The sequence below is a fragment of the Loxodonta africana genome, chromosome 4 (genome assembly GCF_030014295.1).
Source record: "Loxodonta africana isolate mLoxAfr1 chromosome 4, mLoxAfr1.hap2, whole genome shotgun sequence".
NCBI lineage: Eukaryota > Metazoa > Chordata > Mammalia > Proboscidea > Elephantidae > Loxodonta > Loxodonta africana.
In genome coordinates this window covers 38,785,756-38,802,719 of record NC_087345.1, presented here as the reverse complement: position 1 = coordinate 38,802,719, position 16,964 = coordinate 38,785,756, and the positions used below count along the sequence as shown (strand labels likewise).

Below are 16,964 nucleotides of genomic sequence, written 5' to 3'. Positions count from 1 at the left end.
AAAGGATTCTAAACCAGGAACTTGCAGGGTCACAAGAGGTGGCTCTGGAGAGCACGTGGTTCAAATGGGCACTGAATGAAAGTTTGTGATGGAATAGATCAATAAATGGTTACCTAAAATGAAGGGGCCACAGCAGGCCCAGGAGAGAGAAGATAGGGTGCTAGCTGCCCAGAAGCTTAGTCTTATGCTTCCCCAGCCTCAGTCAAAATTGGGTTGAAGGATAGAAGACACATGCAGGTATCTCAGGGACCCTTTGTCCAGATCCGTGTATTAGACCAATCTGAGAAAAACCTCTCCTCCTACATTTTACGATAGAACCCAGAAACCCAGTGGTCTCTATTGTGTTGAATTTTGTAAGAATGTGATATATGATAACTTCATCTGAACTAGTAAAAATCCCATAAGAATTAGTTTGGTTATTATCGTAGCATTCATTGCTTCAGGGAACATTTACTGAGAAACTACTACACACCCCATGGTACTTGGTCCTGCATTGTGATGTGGCAGACAGAGAGTGATGGGTGAAAGGCCAGGAAATATGAATCCTAGTCCTGGCTCAGAAACTAACTGACTTTGAGAAAGGGCATTCCAAGCAGAGAATAACTCATGAGCCATCAGAGAGAGACAAGAAACACTGTATGAGTTCATGAAACTATAAGCAGCACGGTGATGTTTCAGTAAAAGTACCAGGGAGGGGTGGCAAGACTTTAGGCTAATACATACTAAGTGCTCAGTAAATATTTGTTGAATGAATGAATGAATGAGAGATAGGCAAGAACAGGTCACAAAGAATCTTATAGTCTGTGCTAAGGAACTTGGATTTGTCTCACAGGCAATGGAGAGCCACTGATGGGTTTATAAAAGTTTGTTCAGACTTAGATTTTAGCTAAGTGCTATGCTGGAAATGGAAAATTAATTTGGAGGGTGTCATGGATTGAATTATGTCCCCCCCCCCCAAAAAAATGCGTGTAACAATTTGGCTGGCCATGATTCCGGGTATTGTGTGATTTTCCTATATGTTGTAAATCCTGCCTCTATGATGTTAACGAGGGAGGATGGGTGGGTGTTGTATTAGTGAGGCAGACTCAACCTACAGGATTGGATTGTGTCTTGAGGCAATCTCTTGAGATATAAAAGACAGAAGCGAGCAGAGAGACAGGGGGACCCCATACCACCAAGACAGTGGTACCGGGAGCAGAGGGCGTCCTTTGGACCCGGGGTCCCTGTGCAGAGAAGCTCCTAGTCCAGAGGAAGATTGATGAGAAGTCCTGACACCCTGAATTTGGACTTCTAGACTATTTTACTGTGAAGAAATAAATTTCTCTTTGTTAAAGCCATCCACTTGTGGTATTTCCATTATAGCAGCACTAGATGACTAAGACAGAGGGGCAAGAAATGATACATAAGGGCCAGTCAAGTGACAATGGTCCTAGAGAGGGAGAAGAGAAAATGGCTTAGAGAAATCAGGGCTGAAACAGACAGCACCTGGTGAGAGATTAGATGAGGGGAGTTAGTGGAAGAATAAGTCAAAGTTGAATCACAGGCTTCTTGGGTAATAAAGTGCCTGGTAGGGACACCCTCTTATATAAAGGGTGCATAAAGAGCAAGTGCAGAAGAGAGCCTGGTAAGTTTTGGACACATTGAGTTTGAGGGGCCTGTGGAACATCCAGGTGGAAATAAACCATAGATAACACTCACTGACCCTTTACCATGTGCCAGGAGCTATTTTAACCCCCCTAAATTTTTTATATGTGTGAATTCATTTAATCTGCACATCCATCCTATGAAAACCCTTTGCCGTAGAGTCAATTCCAACACACAGCGACTCTATAGGACAGGGTAGAACTGCCCCATGGGTTTCCAAGGAGTGGCTGGTAGATCTGAACTTTCAAACTTTGGGTTAGCAGTCAAGCTCTTAACAACTGTACCACCAGGGCTCCTCAATCCCATGAGGTAGGGGCTATTCTTAACCTCTATGTTTAGACATTGAAAACGAGGTACAGCTTAAGTACTGCAAGGTCATAGAGCTGATAAGTGGCAGAGTCAGATTCAAACCTAGCCAGCCTGGCTCCAAATTCCCCACTCTTGACCTCTGTGCAAATGGGTATATCCTATGCTTAGAGAGGCTAAACAGGTATAAACTTGGTAATAACCGATGTGGAAGTAGTGGGATAGAAGGCAGTTTGAGAAGAGCTGTGAGCCTGGAAGGAGCCTTGGTTGTGCAGTGGTTAAGAGCTTGGCTGCTAATCAAAATGTCTGCAGTTCCAATCCACCAGCCACTCCTCGGAAACCCTATGGGGCAGTTCTACTCTGTCCTATAAGGCTGAGATGAGTCGGAATTGACTTGATGGCAACAGGTTTGGTTTTGGTTTTGGTGAGCCTAGGAAGGAATCTTGGAGGACACCAGTGTTTAAAGACAGGACTGATAAAAACAGACTAACAAGAGGTTTGAGAACCGAGAAAAAGTCGTGTCACGGGAGATAACAGAAGTTTTCAGGAAAAAGGTACAATCAACAACCTCAATCAGATAAGATCCAGTGAGACAAGGGCTGAAAACCATTCACTGGATTTGGCAAAACAAAGGTCACTGGTGGTCCCAGGAAGTGAGTTTCTGTGAAGATATGGGGCAGAAAGAGTCTAGTAATGAATGGAGGATGGAAATGGAGACAGCAAATGTCAACCCCTGCTCTCTTGGGAAACTTGGATAAGAAGGGGAAAAGAGAAATTGGATGTGGGTACTGGTAGTCAGCCCATCACCCTGTGGTCTACTAGTAAAGCAATTCTTTGTTTTCAAGAATGTTGCTTCCAATCTTAAAAGTCAATTGTGTCATAACTTGATCCAAATAACAGGTTTTTAGAAGTAATAAGCTTAGAAATCTGATTACAAAATTATACATATTGCTGTAGAAAATTTGGGGGATAGGGAAAAGAAGAAAATTGAAATCACGTATTGTTGTTGTTAGGTGTCGCCAAGTCGTTCCAACTCATACTGACCCCGTGTACAACAGAACAAACACTGCCTGGTCCTTCACCATCCTCACAATTGTTGTTATGCTTGAGCTCGTTGTTGCAGACATTGCGTCAATCCATCTCATGGAGGTTCTTCCTCTTTTTCGCTGACCCTCTACCAAGCATGATGTCCTTCTCCAGGGACTGTCCTTTCTGATAACAAATATGGAAGGTATTTGTGCCCATTCCAAAGAAAGGTGATCCAACAGAATGTGGAAATTATCTATCATTAATATCACAAGCAAGAAAAATCACCTATAAAAAACCCCGTTGCCGTCCAGTTGATTCTGACTCATAGCGACCCTATAGGGTAGAGTAGAACTGCCCCATAGGGTTTCCAAGGAGTGCCTGGTGGATTCGAACTGCTGACCATTTGGTTAGCAGCCAAACTCTTAACCACTACACCACCAGTTACCTATAGGTAACTACTGTTAACTATTAACAAATTGATATGTTTACCAGAAGTTTCTTTTTGTTAATTTATTCATAGATAAAACACTTTATTAGTCAGGACAAAAACCCACTTCAAATTATCTTAAGAAAAAAATACAATCTATCCACTCATATAACTGAGAAATCTGGTGAAGTGGGGGTGGGGAAAGATCTTACTTTAGACATAAATGGATCCAGAAGTTAAACAAGGTCACGCAAGGTCAAACAAAGTTATCATGACTTTTCTACTGCTCTGTGACTTGGTCTCATTCTCTCCTGATGAAGATAAGCTTCTTTCACACAGAGATGCTCTCAGGCAGCCCCCAGTCCATACCCTTCTAGCTCAGGGCCCCAAAAAGAAAGGCCTTTTCCCCTTCAGCTTCAGTATGGCCCAAAAACGTAAACAATTTGGCTTTTCGTATATTGGGAATGACAATCATCCTTATCCACAATGTGTTATGTGTAAAAATGTATCTGTCATATAGTGAGGACCCAGAGCCCTCATTCTATGTCTTCCAGTGGAAATAAAACACAAAAAAATAACCAAATTAATGGGTAGTTTAATTTTTTTAAGCCCACAAAAATGCAAGGATTCCATCAGATCTTGAATGCTGTTATTGTTTGGTGTTTTAACACATAGCTAGGGGCAGTAGTGTTTCTGCGGTAGAATTTTCACTTTCCACGTGGGAGACCCAGGTTTGACTTCCAGCCAATGCACTTCATATGCAGCCACCATCTATCTGTCTGTGGAGGCTTGCACATTGCTACGATGCTGAACAGGATTCAGTGGAGCTTCCAGACTGAGAAGGACTAGGAAGAAAGACCTGGTAATCTACGTCCAAAAATCAGCCAATGGATCACAACAATCTAATTCAAAACCGACCACAGGGATGGCATGGGACCGGGCAGCATTTTGTTCCATTGTGCGTGGGGTCACCAGGAGCCAGAGGCCAACTCAACAGCAGCTAACAATAACATAATACACAGTTAAATCCCAATCTATATTTTAATATATATCTGGCCTCCAAGCCAAACAAGATATACTACTTTTTATACTCATTTGTTGTCATACTTTTTTATATAATTTATTTAAAGTCAATTAAATAGCATATGTCACTTAAAGAGGGAAAAATTAAAACTGGTCTTTTATACTTTATAAATATTATTACAGAACATATTAAAATATATTTTGGTATAATCTTTAATAATATACCTCTCTTAAATTGATTTTTCTTTAACTTAACATCACTTCTTTATCAATTACTTTGCAAAAATAACACAATGAATTTTCTAATGCCTAAGAGGGTTATGAGATTACTACTGTGAAATGGGTTTGAGTTTTAAAAAATTAGAAACTACTTCTTGACACCAGGGTATAATTTCTGCCACTTCAAGACAAGTTCCATAACCTGGAGACCCCTATGAACAACTACAAGAATAAATCTGAGATTTTTCCATTCTGAGCTCTGACTCAGACCCCTTGCTGTATGACCAGCCAGTACAGGGACACAGCTCATGGCCTCACAGACGTGCTCAGCTGATGAGCCACTCTTTTAGGAGCTCAATGCCGTTTTCATTTGACTTTAATCCTTCATGGGTCTAGCACAGCCTACTTTGAAAAGCCAGGTTTGGTAAGATGTCTATGTGACTCATTCTCAGAAAGGGAAGAAAACATTTTAGCTTCCTACTTTGGTTACCTAGGACTCTAGAACTTACTGTAAACTCAACAACATCCAAAAGGAAGGTCTTTTCTCTCAATCCTTGGCTGACCCTGTCTTTCAGGTCCATGAATTTTCTCCCTCTTTCTGGCTTTGCATAGCTTTGGCTCTCCTTGAGATTCAGCCCTCAGTGGAACACTGAATTCAGGCAGGATAGTGGAGTGGCCTAGAGAGCTGTGGTGTCCAATGTGGCAGCCATTAGCCAAGTGTGACTATTGAGAACTTGAAACATGGCAACTGGGAAACTGAATTCTTTATTGTATTTGATATTAATTTAAAATTTATCTTAAAACTGATCCTTGATTCCATTATTGGAGAACTTCTGAGTGGGTTTGGAATACCTTGGGTATGTGAATCTACTTTTTCAACTGTAAATTTTATGAAATCTAAATACAGATCAATTGCTTCCAATGAAAATTCAGTATCCAAATTCAGATGTGTGGTAAGTGTGAAATACACGTCATATTTTGAAGACAGTACAAAAAGAATGTAAAATGTCTCATTAGTTATTTTTTATTTTAACAAGGCTAGCTCTAATCCAAAAAACACAAAATAATAAATGTTGGAGAGGTTGTGGAGAGACTGGAACACTTATGCACCGCTGGTGGGAATGTAAAATGGTGGAATCACTTTGGAAATCGATTTGACATTTCCTTAAAAAGCTAGGAATAGAAGTACCACATGATCCAGCAATCCCACTCCTTGGAATATATCCTAGAGAACTAAGAGCCCTCACACAAATAGATATATGCACACCCATGTTCACTGCAACACTGTTCACAGTAGCAAAAAGACAGAAACAACCTAGGTGCCCATCAACAGACAAATGTATAAATAAATCATGGTACATACATGCAATGGAATACTACTCAACATTAAAGAACAATGATGAATCCTCAAAACATTTTGCAACGTGGATGACTCTGGAAGGCATTATGCTGAGTGAAATTAGTTGCAAAAGGAAAAATTTTATACGAGACAACTATTATAAGAACTCAAGAAAGGGTTTAAACACAGAAGAAACCATTCTTTGATGGTTACGAGGGTAGGGAGGGAGGGAGAGGGGAATTCACTAACTAGACAGTAGACAAGAATCATCTTAGGTGAAGGGAATGACAACACACAATACAGGGGAAGTCAGCACAATTGGACTAAAGCAAAAGCTAAGACGTTTCCTGAACACAACCAAACACTTGAGCGACAGATTAGCTGGACTGGGGTCTGAGGACCACGGTTTTTGGGGACATTTAGGTCAACTGGCCTAACAAAGTTTATTAAGAAAATGTTCTGCATCCCACTTTAGTGAGTGGCATCTTGGGTCTTAAAACCTTGTGAGTGGCCATCTAAGATGCATCAGTTGGTCTCAACCCACTTGGAACAAAGGAAAATGAAGAACACCAAAGACACAAGGAAAATATTAGCTCCAGAGACAAAAGGGCCACATAAACCAGAGACTCCATCATCCTGAGACCAGAAAAACTAGATGGTGCCTGGCTACCACCAATGGCTGCCCTGATAGGGAACACAACACAGAGTCTCTGACAGAGCAGGAGAAAAGTGTGGAGCAGCACTCAAATTCACATAAAAAGACCAGATTTAACGGTCTGACTGAGACTGGAGGAACCTCAGAAGCCATAGCTCCCGGATGCTCTGTTAACACAGAACTAAAACCATTCCTGAAGCCTACTCTCGAGACAAAGGTTAGACTGGACTATAAAACATAAAATAATATTCTTGAAGAGTGTGCTTCTTAGTTCAAGCAGATACACGAGACCAAATGGGCAGCTCCCGTCCAGAGGCAGGATGAGAAGGCAAGAAGTGACAGGAGCTGCTTGAAGGGACCCGGGAAACCCAGGGTGGAAGGGGGAGTGTGCTGTCACATTATAGGAACTGCAACTAGTGTCCATAGCAATATGTGTATAAATTTTTGTATGAGAACTTGAGCTGTAAACTTTCACCTAAAGCACAATAAAAAATAATAATCATAATTTTTCTTTTGACAACAGTTTGGAATGACAATATTTTGGTTATACTGGGTTAAATAAGATATATCATTAAAATTAATTTCACGTGTTTCTTTTTAAATTTTCAATGTGGCTACTAAAACATTTTAAACTACATATGTGGTTTACGTTATATTTCTATCAAATGGTGCCAGTCTTCGGCATGGGTGACGGCATCAGAGACACTTGGGTCCAAACTCCAGCTCCATCATTTGCTAGTTGTGTGACCTTAAGCAATTTATTTAACCTCTCTAAGCCTCTGTGTACTCACCCGTAAACTGGAGAAAATATTACTGTCTTCTGAATAGGTCTGCAATGAATAAAAAGCTTACCACAGTGCCTGGTTAATAGTAAAATATTGTTGTTGTTGTTATTCTCTAACAGTCATCCAGATGCTTAGTAAAAGAATGCATCAAAATAAATGTTAGTTGTGTATTGTTTGGCTCTGATATTTCATGACCAGATAAAGTGACCTCAATTTCCAAAATATAAATAGGGACTTAAGGTCAGTTATAGAAATTTTTATCAAACTTGTGAATTTATTTACATGGAAAATTGCATGTTTTAGTTGATGAAATGTTAAAACATTAAAATTATTTGAACCCAGACTGCCCTGGAAAACGGTTTACTCCTAAAAAAATATTGGTACCCAATATCCCAAGGAACCAATGACAAACTCAACAATTCTCATTTAGATTTTATTTTGAAAGCTAAATATTTAATTATATCCACATTTTGGGGAGGTGGAAGGACTAAAAGTACTTATAGATAAATAGGGTGGATCTACATTAGGGACTTCTGTTTCCAGAAAGATTAAAAAATACTTTTCTCTATTCCTCCTGCTGAGTACAACTGAAAACACTGCACATTATATATAAAACAAAAATAAGAAGACTCTGAGAGGTGGAAAGAAGAAGGTAGACTGGCTAGGGACCTCAGTACCCAAAGAACAACATGGCAGTGAATTCCCTGGGTTTCCTTTTTGCCGCATATATCCTAGACTTGGAGCTGGAGAAGTTAGCCACACAGAAAAGCCAATGGGTGCAGACAAAGACAGCCCCAACCAAAACCTGCTCTCTCAATAAAAGCACCAAGAAAGGAGAAGCCTAGCAAGATAAAAAAAATTTAGACAATAACCACTCTACCCAAATACCAGAGAAAAAATGGTAGCCCCCACATCTACCCACACCAGCAAAGGCCAAGCAGGGATCCTAGACCACCACCCCTACACAGGAGTAATGAGGCACCTCTTCTCTTCCCCACTGGAGTGATATCAGAGGAAGCCTAGTGGAGAGGCAAGAATTCTGACAGAAGCAACAAGGACGCTACAACCCCAGTGGTATCAGTGGAGGCCACACGGAGGCTAGAACTCCTACCCCCACTGTCCTGGTTATCTAATACTACTACAACAGAAATACCACAAGTGAATGGCCTCAACAAAGAGAAGTTCACTCTCCCACAGTCCAGCAGACCAGAAGTCCAAATTTAGGGCACCAGCTCCAGTGGAAGGCCCTGTCTCTCTGTTGGCTCTGGAGGAAGGGTCCCCCCGACCCCTGCCACCAGTCCTCCCCTGGGCCGGGAGCATTGAAGGGTAGGAACCTCAGCTCCAAAGGTTGAGCTCCACTCCTAGCACTGCTCTCCAGGTAGTATGAGGTCCTCACGTCTCTTTGCTCACTTCTCTCTTACATATTTCAAAAGAGATTGGCTCAAGACTCTCTTATCTGGTAGATCTCATCAATATAACTGCTATTAATCCATCTCATTACATCATAGTGATAGGATTTACAACACATAGAGAAATCATATCAGATAACAAAATGGTAGACAATCACACAATACTCAGAATCATGACCTAGCCAAGTTGACAGATATTTTGGGGGGACACAATTCAATCCATGACACCCACCCAGCAGTAACAAGGAGGCTTTCTCCCCCCAGGTGTCAGTGGAGGTTGCCTGGAGAACCTAGACTTCTACCCCACCTGGCATTAACAAGGCAGTAACCTCCCTTACCCTAGTCAAAGTGGTATCAGAGGAAGCCAGATAAAAAAAGGTTGAAATAACACCCAGAGTCCATAACATAATACTCAGAATGACCACGTTTCAATAAAAAATCATCCTACTAAGAACCAGGATAACATCAACTTGAACAGAAAGACAATTAACAGATACCAACACTGAGATGTTAGAATTATTTAACCAAGATCTTAAAGCAACCATCATAGAAACAACTCAATGAGAAATTACCAACAAGTTTAAAACGAATTTAAAAATAGAAAGCCTCAGCAAAGAAACAAAAGATAGAAAGAACAAATGGAAATAATAGAAATGAAAAATACAATAACTGAAACAAAAAAACTTAGCAGATGAGTTGAACAACAGAATGGAAGGGACAGAGGAAAGAAAACAATGAACTTGAAGATAGAACAACAGAAATTACTCAATCTGAAAACCAAACACATAATAGATGAAAAGCATATGAACAAAGCCTCAGGGACCTGTGGGCTATATAACAAAAAACCCTAACATTTATGTCATCGTAGTCTGAGAAGGAGTGGAAAAAGAACACAAACTACTTCAAAAGCAAAAACTACCACAATTCGCCCAAAATAAAATCAATAATTTGAATAGCCCTCGAACTATTAAAGAGTAGTTCAGTGACAAAATTCTCAATTGCCATGTGGGAAACCTGGGTTTGACCCCCAGACAATACATCTCATGTACGACAACCACCCATCTGTCAGTGGAGGTTTGCATGTTGTTATGATGCTGAACAGGTTTCAGAGGAGCTTCCAGAAGAAGACAGGCTAGTAAGAAAAGGTTGCCAATCCACTTCCAAAAATCAGCCAGTGAAAACCCTATAGATCACAACAGTCTAATCCACAACTGATCGTGGGGATGGTGAAGGACCACGAAGAGTTTTTTTCTTCTGTGCACAAGGTTGGCATGAGTTGGGGTCCAAGTCAATGGCTACTAACAACAACGCAACAATTAAGAAAATTGCATTTGTAATTTAAAAAGAAAATCTCTAGGCCCACGTGGTTTCACTGGAGAAGTTTACCAAAGAAAAATTAACACCAATTCTACACAATCTCTTCAAGCAAATAGAAAGGGTGGGAGGACAAATGGATTATTTATTAGCTTATTAGTCCCCTTTGCTCATCCACAGCTGCCTTCTTTTGGTTCTGAAACATACAGCTTCCCCACTCAGGGCCTGAACCCACGCTGCCTCCTTTGCCCAGGACACTTCCCAATCACGTTGCCTCTCACCACACTAGTTCCCCCTCACCCGGTGGTCTGACTTAATGCAGCTCACAGGTTCTTCCTTGGGAAAGCACAAAATGAGGGAGGGCCCTTGTCTTGTTCATTTCTAACCTCTTGAAGCTTTCTCTGTGGCACTTATCACAATCTAAATTAATTATTTACAGTGACATGTCTAAGGTCTGCCTCTGCCTCTAGTCTAGCTGTAAACTATAAACTCCATGAGGGCAGGAACCTGGACTGCTATTTATTTACTCTCTATCTCTGGCTCTGAGCCCAGTACTTGGGACCCAGACATCGTCAGTCAGTATTTATAGAGTTACCAATAAATGAACATAGAAAAAGATTTGCAAAATTCACACCAACTTGTGAAATCGATCTATCAAGTGTCATAGACTGTGGTCAAAGCCTACTTTTATCTTTTGGCTGAATAGTATATAGCAGCTAATTCATCAATGATTTTATAGTCATTAGCTCAGGTTTAGAGCCCTGGTGGTACAGTGGTTAAAAACTCAGCTGCTAACCAAAAGGTCAGTTGCTGGAATTGACTCCTTGGAAACCTTATGGGGCAGTTCTCCTCCAGCCTGTATGGTTGCTATGAGTCGGAATCGACTCGACGGCAAAAGGTTTGATATGTAATAATAGCAGCTACCATTAACTATTTTCCTTTGTGTCTATTATCTCTAATCTTTACGACAACCTGCCAGGCTCAGAGAGGTTATGTAAAGTGTCCAAGACCACACAGTAAAGTCAAGACAGAAGCCCAAGTTTGCTTCTCTTCAGAGCTCAAGGTTTTACCTACTAAAGTGTTTCCCGTTAAGCAAATAAAATTTCTCAGAATCGAGAAACAATTTTGCAGCTGCAAAACTTGAGCAAGTTATTTAACCTCTTCAAGCCTCAGTTTCCTTATTTGTTACAAAGAGGTAAAAACGGCCTCCTCAGGGTGTTGCTAAAATATTAACAGCTAATGACCATAACAAGTTTACCAGGGAGCCTGGAACACAGTAGGTGAATGTTAACTCATAACAGCTCTTGCTCAATTCCATTGCCTTTTACTCACATCTGCTTTTGCAGGACTTCCAAGATGCCTATAAAAATCCTCTTCAAATATTTCTGCACCCCACACCACCACACCAGGGTTGGAAGGGTTCCAGGGAGGGGCAGTTCACATGTGTTCACAATTCAGTCCACTTGCCACAACCCTCCCCCTCCCCACCCTCCACTACACCCACGGTGCTCTTTCCCCCAAGCTTCGTTCCCTCACACCATTCACATATACTGTACTGCTCATCAAAACAGACTTTACTGCTCCTGGAGTCCCTGGGGCTTGGCCAGGAACATGTTATCTGAGATTGCTACTAGGCTGGCTGTTTTTCCCCCGTCTTCGTCCACTGAGCAGACCCTTCCAATGCAGACAAATCAATTCATGCTAATAGATGTGTGCAGGTTACCAGGCCCACCAGCTCTCTGGACATGCCCAAACATGACTGAATCCCAGCTTGGGCCCAACTTAGACACAAAACTGGGCACAATAGCAGAATTTGTCCTCACTTTATACTCTAGCTAAGTGCTTCTCTGGAACATATTCCTATTCCAGATATCAACTTCCGCTTGTCCTATTATTTCTCATTCTTATTTTATTAACATGTTTTGTTTTTCTCGTGGATATGTATTTTTAAAGGTTAATTTATTAAAACATTAATAAAATTTTTTAATTACCTAAATTCTATCACCCCGATATATTTTTACTTTTAGCAAATTGTCCCTTCCAAGTATACAAGCATTTTATATACACCTTATATTGATAACAGGTAGATAGACAGACAGACAGATAGATAGATACACATATGCTAACTAACCTAAAGGTTGGCAGTTCGAATCCACCAGCCCCTCCTTGGAAACCCTATGAGGCAGTCCTACTCTGTCCTATACGGTCGCTATGAGTCAGGATCAACTCAACTGCAATGGATTTGGTTTTTATCCATGAAATGGTTAGAAAATTTCATTTCTTTTCAATACTGATGCTGAATTTTCTCTAATTCTACCTGCTCTCCAGCCTGCTGACTTTCAAAAACAACAAAGTTTCTGATTAATTTGTAATCACCAGTTCCGTGTCATGGAATATTTAAACCAAATATATTTTTCATGCTACTTTCCATGTACTTTACTCATTGGTCCTTCTTGTCGGTAAAACAAATCATTTAATGTAGGAAAACTGTTTCTGTTTTAAATTGGAAAAAAAAAAATTGTGGAAACCTCCTCTTCCCTTTGGAAGCAAGCTGCAGAGCTGACTTATACTGAGTCATTGGAAGATAAATGACCACCCCCCATACACGGTGAGGCAGGCGCCGGGTGCTGTTTTTTCCAACCATGGTGACAGATTTGCAGTGGTCATCCACACTCTCTCGCCTGCTCCAAGGGCAGGTCAGGAGGACACTTTGAGCTGTGACTGGCCAGGTTAAAGTGCAAGTTGAGACCAGGAAATGAAGGAAAGTAGACTGAACAATAAGAAGATTGTATCTTTGGCCTTTTTCAACAGGGCCTCTGGCCTCAGACTCTCAGCTCTGCCACGTGGCCACACTGTGTGGTTTGGCAGTCATGACAGCCAAAATGTCAGCACTAACCAACAGAGCTTTTTCACTACTGTGCTGTTCCAATAGAGCTCAAAACATTCTCAATTCTTACATACCCTTTTGCATACACAGAAAAAATTCCATACAAATAAAATCTGAAAAGCGACACAGATCAATTCCTGGAATGAAAATAGACATCAATCCCTTAACAACAGGCCACAGGAGAATTAAATAGCCTTTTGAAGAAAAGTAATGTCAGAGTCCCTGGGTGGTGCAAACTGTTACCGCTCTCGGCTACTAACAAAAAAATCAGAGATTCAAATCCACCCAGAGGCGCCTCAGAAAAGAGCCCTGGTGATCTACTTCCAAAAAATCAGCCATGAAAATCCCTATGGAGTTCAATTCTACTCTAACACACACAGGATCACCATCCGTAGGAACTGACGCCACAGCAACTGTTTTTTTTTTTTTTTGGCGGGGGGGGGGGTGTTATTGTCAAAGGTCTGGTTCCCTGGAAGACAGAAGCTGAAATGGAGATTTGCATGCAAGAGTTTTATTGGGGAGGGCACCTGTGGGGAAAAGATAGCTGCCGATTCAGGCAGAGGGAGAGATTTGCAATCACAGCAAAGGCCTCAGCTGGTCCCAGGAGTGCTCTGGAGGCAAAGGGCCCAAACTTTCCTACCTACCCCACATCTGCCAGCCATTGAATTCAGGCTGCTCCTGGAAAAGGGACATGACCTTAGACAAGGCAGCTTCTCTTTGCCAGGGTTTGGGGGACAAGGCAAATGCTGTCAACCACTCACACCCTCAGTTTCCTCCCAAAGTGGGGGATCTGGGCAGCATACCCCAACGCCTACTACAAATGTTAGTTCACTCTCACCAGGTAAACCTATGTGTAGCCCCAAGAGACAGTAAAGGCCACTTGAAAAAAAAAAAAGAATGGGCTATTAAAAAGAAGGAAAAAAAATCATAGGCCACAACTTTTTGCCAGAGGTAAGACTTTATGTCACTACCAAGATAATGCAGTGTCTTATACGCAACACAGGACTGATCCTAGCTTCTGTGCCCCAAATTAAAAGGAACACAGCAACCAACCTCATGCCGGTTATTCACCCTTCTCTCTGCCCCTGCCAGCACATTTCGACTGCACCTGCCTCCTCCATGTCCAGTGAACACACTTTTCACCCGTCAAGCACACAGTGACCTCTCCCACCTCTGGACATCTCTAACACTTCCTGTCTGCATTCACCACAGCCCTTAACCCATACAACAGTGAAAATGGCTTGGGCTTTGAATCTGACATAATGGTTCAAATCCAGACTCTACCAATTACTAGCTGGGTAGCCTTGGGTAAGCTATTATACTCCCAGAGCCTCAATTTCTTCATATGAAAAATGAGGGTGTTAATTGCTCTTAGGTGCCCTCCAATAGATTTCAACTCATAGCGGCCCCATGTGGCAAAGTACTGCCCCGTAGGGTGACCTAGGCTGTAATTTTTACAGGAGGAGATTGCTAGATCTTTTCTGCCGCAGAGCAGCTGGTGGGTTCAAATCGCTAACCTTTCAGTTAACAGCTGAGGGCTGAACTGTTGTTCCACCAGGGCGCCTTTACCTATCTCAAAAAGAGATTATATATGCAAAGCCTTGTCCACTAGTAGGTGCTCAATAAAATTTCATGTCCTTTTCCTGACCTCCTACTGTTTGTTTCTTCTTCTCCTTCTTCTCCTTCACTTTGTCTTTGCCTTCCATTTCTCCTCCTCCTCCTTCTTCTTCTTATTGGTATTGTTCTTTCTCTCTTTTCCCAAATAAATAAACTCCTCAAAGGCCCCAAACTTTGAGGAGCTTATTTATTTTTAATCTCTTATGGTACCTAGTTCAGTGGTTGAGACATAGGAGTGTATCTCACCAGAATTTTGAGACCATCTCAAGAATAGATCTGACTCATTGAACACTAATGACTGAAGACCAGACTAGTTGTGGGATGACATCAAGGACATCATACATGAAGAAAGCAAACGATCCTTAAAAAGACAGGAAAGAAAGAAAAGAACAAAATGGATGTCAGAAAAGACTCTGAAAATTGCCCATGAACACAGAGTAGCTAAAGCAAATAGAAGAAATGTTGAAGTAGAAGAGCTGAACAGAAGATTTCAAAGGGCAGCTCGAGAAAACAAAGTATTATAATGAAATGTGCAAAGACCTGGAATTAGAAAACCAAAAGGAAAGAGCACATTCAGCATTTCACAAGCTGAAAGAAACTGAAGAAAAAATTCAAACCTCAACTTGCAATACTGAAGGATTCTTTGGGCAAGATATTGAATGATGCAGGAAGCATCAAAAGAAGATGAAAGGAATACACAGAATCATTGTACCAAAAAGAATTGGTCGATGTTCAATCATTTCAGGAGGTAGCATATGATCAAGAACCAATGGTACTGAAGGAGGAAGACCAACCTGCACTGGACCCCTTGTCATCGAGTGGATTCTGACATACAGTGACCCTATAAGATAGAGTAGAACTGCCCCTATAAGGTTTCTGGAGGTATTGGTGAAAAACAAGTCTCCAGGAATTGGTGGAATAACCAATAGAGATGTTTCAACAAACGGATGCAATGCTGCAAGCACTCACGCATCTATGTCAAGAAACTTGAAAGGCAGCTACCTAACCAACCAACTGGAAAAGACCCATAATTGTGTCCATTCCAAAGACAGGTGATCCAACAGAATGCAGAAATTATCCAACAATATCAATAATACCACATGCAGTAAAATTTTGGTGAAGATAATTCAAAAATGGTTGCAGCAGTACATCAACAGGGAACTTCCAGAAATTCAATCCAGATTCAGAAAAGGACATGGAACCAGGGATATGCTGATGCCAGATGGATCTTGGCTAAAAGCAGAGAATACTGGAAGGATGGTGCAAACAGTTAATGTGCTCACCTAATAACCAGCTGGCAGTTCCAGTCCATCCAGAAGTCCCTTGGAAGAAAGGCCTGGCAATCTACTTCTGCAAGATCAGCCATTGAAAGCCCTGTGGAGCACAGTTCTATTCTGTCACACATGAGGTCTCCATGAGTTGGAGTCAACTCCATGGGAACTGGCCTGGTTTCAATTTTCAATTGAATTTTCTCTACCCCTTCTAAATCTCCAGGGAAAAATAATCAAGGCATCATCAAGGTTACCGCATTTCTTTTTTCCTTCGGTGTGGGTACAAAATAGGTCCCTGGGTGCAGCAAACAGTTTGCACTGAACTACTAACCCAAAAGGTGGCAGTTCAAACCCACCTAGTACTGCCATGGAAGCAAGGCCTAGCAATCTACTTCCATAAAGTTTTCAGCCAAGAAAAAGCTATGGAGCAGTTCTACTCTGTAACACATGGGGTTGCCACGAATCAGAATCGACTCTTTGAGTTTGGTTTGTTTTTTGAGCACAATATTCTTGCCCCCTGGACTATGGGCCCAGAATAACAGCTCTTTTGGCCATTCAACCAATTTCTCCAGGGGACTCTATCTAATCCCTTGCCGGTTGTCACAGGTGCCTGCCTCCCCGAGGTAAACACATTACTAAAAAGTTATATGTGAATGAGATATTGGCGGATCAAATAATACCTTCCCGATGACTTTCCTCCTGACTCCATAGTGTTTTTATCATGGCGTCTATCTCTTGGAGGCCACAAGTGAATCACTTTTGTAAAGTGAAGAATTCTTTTTAAAGTGAGCAAATTCCCCCACCTATTTTCTGTTTTCAACAAGACAGGCAACTAATAAAGGCCCAGGTCACACAACTAGTAACAGTGGAGCCTGATCACAAACCCAGCTAAGTCTGATTCTGGAGCCCATGTTCTTAACCACTATCCTTAAATAAGGGGGATGGGTAGCCTTATCTAAACCTCCATTTCCCTGTGGCTCCTGGTGACCTGGGTCCAGAACTGAGCTTTATGATGAGAATGGGGTGAGCAGGGAGAGTA

General features: G+C 41.5%; 1 long non-coding RNA gene across 1 annotated transcript in view; it reads right to left on the bottom strand.

Moving 5' to 3' along the window:
* Nucleotides 1–2,588: 2,588 nt before the first annotated feature.
* Nucleotides 2,589–16,964, bottom strand: part of LOC111753184 (uncharacterized) — a 38,385-nt gene continuing 24,009 nt past the window's right edge. Inside the window, exon 4 of the long non-coding RNA XR_002788071.2 lies at nucleotides 2,589–3,162. This is a non-coding gene — a long non-coding RNA (uncharacterized LOC111753184). The remainder of the gene's footprint in view (nucleotides 3,163–16,964) is intronic.